Here is an 8,078-nt window from a genome sequence, read left to right as displayed (position 1 = left end):
AGATGGAACCTAGCTCGAAAAGTCACAAGGGTGCTCGCCTTCCCCTGACCGGGCGCGCCCTCAGGTAAATCCTAAACCCCCTCAGTATTTGGTTCCCTAAGACTACTGCATGTATAAAGTCGCAGGTAATATGGTGTTACCTGTATGAGGAATACACCTCTTCGCCGTGAGGAATAGTCGCTCCTTCCTCTAGCAAGGCGTGCGCCATATCCTACTGGTATTCTGTCAGAGAACGAATTGCGCGCCTCCCTCTGACAGGGCGCGCCCTCAGGTATATCTGATGAATTTATTGTTTAATATGATTGTGTATGAAGACAAACATACTCAGGAAGGAGCTCACTAGTCTTGAAGAGGTCACGTCCCTCCCTAGGGCGCGCCCTCTCGGAAGTACTCGTCACTTGAGGAAGCGCATGGGGGCGCGCCCCCAGGATAGTAAGGTTGAGAAGGGAGATGCTTCAAAGACGCGCCTCCTCCTAGTTGGACGCACCCCGAGTTCCAAAGTCATGTTTCCAGGGTTGATAATTTGGGAGGACACGCCTTCCCCTAACAGAGCGCGTCATGAGGTAACACTAACCGTCACTATTAAGTCGTATTCATGATTGAGTGCAGGTCAAGTCCGACATGCTAAAGAAGCTGTCCATCTTGATGAGGGCGCGCCCTCCGTTCTACAGGAACGTAGCATGATACTTGCAAGGTCTCTGATCGTGATACACTTAAGACCTTTCAAAGGTTGCCTAATTATCCATGACCAGCTCTGGGTACTATGAATTTTAACCATCCATGATACGCTCTGGATGTCATCCACGATCTATTCTGGATGCTATGATTATTTACATATCCATGATACGCTCTGGACATTATACTTGCGCATCCATGATACGCTCTGGACATTATACTTGCGCATCCATGATACGCTCTGGATCTTACATATCCATGATATGCTCTGGATAACAGTTTATACTATTAATTCCCCATTGAGCTATGAGCTCTGGGACCCGTGTGATGCACCGGAGTTGCTTAAACCACGATAAGATTCGTGATGCCCCATATGGGATGATGTATGGACTGGGGAGTGGTTCTCTTGATTTTCTTAAGCAAGTGATTCACGCGTGAAAAAGTAAGGCTGCGCTAACGGCCGTGCCCTCTACTTAATCCTTGGAAAAGATTAAAAGAGCCCACATTACAAGTAAGGCTGCGCCCTCTGCTTATACAGTCCTTGGAAGAAAAGAAATATTGAAAGTAAGGCAGCGCCATCGGCCGCGCCCTCTGCTTACGCGATTCTTTAAAAAAGATTAAAAAGGGGTCATGATATAACAAGGCCGCGCCATTCTGTAAGTCGCGCCTTATGTTTACTATTCCAAAGCTTCATAGACACACCAAGGCTGAAAAACAGCCACAAACCTTCGCACCGCGAAGGCACGCCCTTCTTTCGTTGAAGATCATTGGCGCGGGTGTTAAATGTGTCCTTTGGAAGGAATAAGCGAAGCTGCGCCACTGTCAACGACAGATAGGCCGCGCCCCCTGTTTTCTTTTATCTACATAAAGATTGCTCATTACTTATATCATGACGGTGCAACAACCTCATGTTTAGCCACCTGGGCAATAATAAGATCCGCCAAAAGTAGCCGAACGGTGCTCCCCTTGGCTAAATGTCTAAAGACAACGACATTGTATCCTTGCAAGGCTTGTGCACAGCCTGCACCTTGAAATGTCGAGGAATAGAAGTGGCTTACATCGCGCCTCTATGCGCGGACGCGCTCTCGGAAGAGGATGTGTGGTATGGAGTAAAAATTCCCCTGATATCTCCAATATCAAGAAAATTTGGGGAGTACTTGTTATAGCCAAATTTGGCTAGGTCCCTGTTGGGCCGAGTATGTACTTAGTTTAACTAAGTAAGACATGAATTGGACTAAGAGTCCTATATGAGGTATCGGGACGCGCCCTCCTGCATACAAAGGAAGGACGCGACCGACCCTTGAAGAGACTAGTCTGAACGGAAGGGCGCAGCCCTCCGTGGCGTGACTAATCCGCCGATGTTGCGTGAAGAGGATGCGTCCTCCAAGTCACAAGGAGGGACGCCTTACTTGAGAATGTTGATGGAAGGACGCGACCGACCCTCCGTCCACCCTGTTACGACCAAAATTGGTCATGGTGTTGGAGGAGGGCGCGCCCTCTTCGGAGGTGACCGAGGGTCGCGGTCCTTGTAAGAAATGGACCATAAGATGAAGACCAAGGGCGCGCCCTTAGCGGGACGATCCCCTGGGCGCGGCCTTCGGATATTGGAAGACAGGTCTGACCTGTTGTTGGGACGACTCATGGGACAAGACAACGAAGACAAAGGGCGCGCCCTCAGGGGTCGCGCCCACAGGTAAAATCATTGTGTGTGAGGATGAGTGAGTCTCAGTGACGACCCTTCCGAGGGATATGAAGACCTACCCCTCTGGGGGATATGACGACCCTTCCGAGGGATATGAAGACTAGTGCCAGGCTCATCTGGAAGTTATCAGGCTCATCTGGTAGTTCCCGGGTTACGACCGGGCGTGATCTATAATCCCCAATCCTGCTATCTGCCGGGTTGTCCTCGTGCGGGGGCTTGGGGTGATCACGGTTGTAGATAGCCCTCAGGGGTGACATGAAGGCCGATCATATGTCTGGGTCCTGTATTCTGGTGAGTTAGCCCTCATTGGGGGACTGAGACGATCGTGTAACTTGGCTCCTTACTTGTCTTACCTCTTAGTGAGAACCTTCACTAAGGGGGAAGGGCGCGCCCTACACCTCAGGGAATTGGTCACGACTCTACCAAGATGTCTCCTCCATGCTACGAAAAGTAGCGGTTAGTGTCATCTCTCGTAGTGGGGATGATGCCGTATCCGTGATGTACTTGGACTAGGAGTCTGAGGTAGTTGGCCTCAAGGCTTAATTCTAACTGGAGTAGGACTCTGAAGGCGTTGGACGTCTAAGAGATAAGTCACCACCTCAGGGTTGGTCTTATCCCCAAGAGGCCTAGTCCTGATCAAACTAGGAGTCTTGGTAATAGAACTACGTACGGCTTGATCCCCTATAAATATAGGGGTACGTAGGCACATTAGGGGATCATGAGTTGCGAGCACGTGAGACCAACTCAAAACCCTAATCTCAGCCACCCCCTAAAACACACAACCACCGCACTCCGGCGACCAAAACCACCATCATAGATCTTGATTCCGGCCATGAACCTCATCTTTGTTGATTACCAAATTCCTCTATCAACACTGTTTAACTACGATTACATGCAGTCGGTGCCTAAACTTATTTTTTTCGATACATGTCAGCCTCGAATAAATCAACCTTGTAGTGAAGGCCATATGATCATTACTCACTGTTTTTATATAAAGAAAAAGCTTCATTGATAAAATAGATGATTGAATAAAAAAGTTAGGGCCTAGCCCTCTTCAACCAACTTGGACCAGGGTGTCTACCACCCCCAACCCAAACTTCTGCTACTTCAACCATAAGTTTAATTATAAACTATTACTAAAACATGGATTCAGCGTTCACAACGTTGACCCAAAAATCTAAATTTGGGACAGTTTTGACTCAAATCACGCTAATCGTGAACTAAAGAGTGATTTAAATTTGGATCAGCAGATATTACTGGTTCAAATTTGGATCACTACTATTCACTAATCCAAATCTTTTAAACATTAAAATATTATTACTTTTATTATTTAATGATTTTGTTAATGTTATTAAAATAAATTAATTAAGATTAGAATATAATTAAATGGTGATTAATTATAAATTAAATTTTTAAATACATAAGATTTCAGTAAACATGAAACGAAATAATACAACATAGACAATTAAACGATAATACAATTCTACAAAAATTAAATTATGGAGTTAATCGACGGCTAAATCATATCTTATTCCTCCGAGATTATCCATCTTAGAATTTCGAAACGCACTAACTGAGTATTTCGTGAGAAGAACATACTAATTTTGAGAATTAATATGGTTATGTGATATTTTAATACTTTTAACTTATTTTTATGAACCGTATATCTTTCGAATTATTTTGTAAGATTTTATCTTTATCTAGTTGTTGATTTTATTATTATAATTAATAATGAAATTAGTTAATCTTTTACAAAATATCCAAAATCAAAATATATGAATATAATAATGATGAATGAATTTGGATCTATATTTGGATCACATGATTTGAACAGGATTTGGACCCCGTCTTAAATTTGGATCATTGGGTGATCTAAATTTAGATCTATGGTTGGAGTTGGCCTGAAAGTTTTAGTGTGGTTTGCACCTAAAATCGAAATCAAACCAAACATCAATGGTGCGGTTCGGTTTATAATATGGGCGATTTCAGTTTCATATGGTTCGGTTCGATTTTCAAACCGTAAAAATTCCGAAAAACTAAAAATCATGACATTAACACGGTGAAAATATAACAAATAAAGGACGTTACAGAACTATGTGATTAAGAGCTATCCAATTCTTGAGCTGCATGTTACTGAACTAGGAGTCTAGGATAAATAATTTGGAGCAGATTGTGCATAATTTAATACATAAGAATTAAGATAGCCATAACTATCATTCACAGGCTGACAATTTTGAATAAAGGAATTTTGAACTATTACAAGCTAACGCATTCAAATCACAGAACCCTGTTCAAAACTTCAAATATACCAATTCAAAATAAACTGAATGACTGAAGCAAATTAGAATATGCAGAACAAACATAACTGGGCTTTAATTCATACTAGCTTATAACCCGTGCAATGCACGGGCGGTTATAATATTTGCTATTTTATTGTATATATTTTAACTTAAACTGATATTATTGTGAGGATAAAATTATGATAAAATATTATGATTAAATAAATTTCTTATTTAACAGCTGATAAATTCTTAATAGTTAATTCCGTCAAATAGCTAATTAAAAATTAGGTCGAACACATATATTTTACTCAGAATGTTAAAATATGTTTTTTTCATCTTATAGTTTAGAGAGATCTATAAAATCAAATATAAATCGATCATTGACAAATTGAAACGCAGGCCTGAGCTTTCTTAACATAAGAAGACTACCTCAGCTCTCCTCTCTCAACACTCACCTCTCCAGCCCTACAAACTCTCGAAGAACCCAAATTAATCAAACCCATCCTCCCGCTTCTTTTTTTGGTATTTTTTTACATTGATTTTTTAACTTTTACGCCTTTACATCAAACAAATCGCTTTGGTATGATTCGATTATGTATGAAGCTCCGGTTCTGTGGAGGGCTGCCGATCGTGCATTACGATAATGGAACGGGAAGAGGAGTGCTGATGATTCTTTCCCAACAAATATGATACACATGTATTCTAATCGTCGCGTTAGAGTTCATCTACGGATCTACAAGATTTCGACATTCAAAAGTAAAGGTGTACTTTTTCCGATTCTTAATTTACATGTTTATGTGACTATTTGTTTTCTTAGTATATTCAATACTTTATGTTTTTGAAAGTTTTGATGTGATATTCAGATTTTCTCTTTAAGTTTGTATTTGTGCGCGATTATCAATTGTTGTACGTGTTGTTTTATGTCATAATTTTGTCTTTTTTGATTTATCTGGTAGATGAGAATGTCGGTGAAGTGTAGTCAAACTTATGATGTATATTAAGTGGTTAATATGTTTGTTTTCTTATCAATTTTTTGAGTCACAAGTTTTATTTGCAATTGTGTTTTATGATTTTCTAAGTTAGAATTTGTTCATCCTTTTTGTTATTGACTTGATGAGATATGGTGATGGTTGGTCATGATAAGATGGTAGTATCAATTAGCGTGATTTTGAAAATATTTTCATTAATTTTATTGCATGATTAAAGGCTTTGCTTTGTAAAATTAATAAGGTTTTTGGCCTCTTTTATTAAATTAAATTGGCTTTGATAGTAGTTATTGCAGTTTAAATTTTAGTTTTTAAATGGTAAGTTGACTCACTTGATTGGTGTTAATCTTTGAATTTTATTTTTTCTTGAATAATTGCTTGTATATATATGCTCTAAATGCTTTAATTCTCATTGATTGGAGTTTAATGCATTATGTTAACTGGTGTATATTGACTTGCAGTCTTGATTTGGCTTTTATTTGTACCATTTATGGGTGGCCATGATTGATGGCGTATATTCTTGGCCTAATAAACGGCAATTCAGTGCCATTTTGTTGGCTTGTTTATTACATTTTATTTAATTTGTTACTTAAAATTTTAGATATTTTTTGAAGATTGCAATTTTATATATTAATACTTTTATCATTAATTATTCTTAGTAATTATTTATCTTGTGATATATCTAGCCAAAGGGTTCCACTTTGGTTAGATATATATTTTTTTCTGTTTTTTATATTATCTTTTTTTGTCGAATGATTTTTATATTTATCATTTCATTCACTTTTACCATCTTTTAATTTGATAAACTATATTGATTTTATTTATTAAATTTATTATATTTTCTTGTTATTAATGAATTGTATTTGTTTCAGGTAGCGTGGTCTTACAAGTTGGGACATTTCTTTTCGGACATTAAGGTCTTATTGTCTAAACTTCCGGAGACATTTTCATGTCTTTCGGTTAGATGATAAGCTTTTTTGAATGAAAGAAACTCCTCGGAGTATTGGCGTTTTATCGATACGAGCAAGTGTATTTTCTGTCAAAAAAAAAATATATATAAATCGATCAATCAATCTTTTAATATTTCATTATTAATAATTAATAATATAGTATGGAACATATTATAAGTTAAAAGAGACGCGTAAAACCAAATACCGACTCATCATACTAACCTAATTTTTAATGTTTTGGTTTTATAGATAATAAAAAATATATTATAACATGTTATAAATTAAAGAGGTTCGTGGGTCGAATACCAACCGGCTCGCTGACCAACTAATTAAAATTTTCATGTTTTAGATGTGACAGTATAATAGTATATTATAGATTTATAATATTACCTTTAAAGTGAGTCCATTAGAGTATTTAAAAATAATGTTAAAATATTTTGGTTGAAAAATATCACAAGTTATTTATTAATAATTATATATAATAATATTAAGATCCGTTTTTTTAGTTAGATTATATGAAAAAAATAATGTGTTTTAGTTTAAAAAGTAATTACTATATTTTTCGATGTTATTTTAAATAATGGAGTTTTTTTAGTTAGACTATATATATATATATATATATATATATATATATATATATATATATATATATATATATATATAATCTATATCTATACATATATATAAAAGATAACATATTTTAGTTGAAAAGAATAATTGGTATATAGATAGGCCTAGTACCGATTACTTTAGTGATTTGGAAGATCCAAAACCAAAAAACAGGTTTTTGGTATAGTCAAATTGGTCTTATATTTGTTTTATGTTCTGATTTGTTTATATTTTGTTTGAAACCCATTAATTTTGTTTGAACCCGCTAATTATAAAAGTCCGTATAAAAGCCCGCATACCGACCGATCAAATTTTTAATATTTCGACTTTAATGGTATAGTATTTTTTAAGGTTTGAATTTAATTTTGGTATAGCAAATAGGTCTTATATTTGTTTTATGTTTTGATTTGTTTATATTTGTTTGAAACCCACTAATTTTGTTTAAGCCTGCTAATTATAAAAGTTCGTATAAAAGCCCGCGTACCGGCCGACCAAACTTTCTTATATTTATTTTATGTTTTGATTTGTTTGTATTTGTTTGAAGCCCACTAATTTTGTTAAGCCTGCTAATTATAAAAGTCCGTATAAAAGCCCGCGTACCGACCGACCAAACTTTTAATGTTTCGAGATAGGCCTAGTACCGATTACTTTAGTGATTTGGAAGATCCAAAACCAAAAAACAGGTTTTTGGTATAGTCAAATTGGTCTTATATTTGTTTTATGTTTTGATCTTATATTTGTTTTATGTTCTGATTTGTTTATATTTTGTTTGAAACCCATTAATTTTGTTTGAACCCGCTAATTATAAAAGTCCGTATAAAAGCCCGCGTACCGACCGATCAAATTTTTAATATTTCGACTTTAATGGTATAGT

Source organism: Daucus carota, chromosome 3, assembly GCF_001625215.2.
Source record: "Daucus carota subsp. sativus chromosome 3, DH1 v3.0, whole genome shotgun sequence".
NCBI classification, from domain to species: domain Eukaryota; kingdom Viridiplantae; phylum Streptophyta; class Magnoliopsida; order Apiales; family Apiaceae; genus Daucus; species Daucus carota.
The sequence above is the reverse complement of the archived record's forward strand: the minus strand, read 5'-3'. Positions refer to the sequence as shown.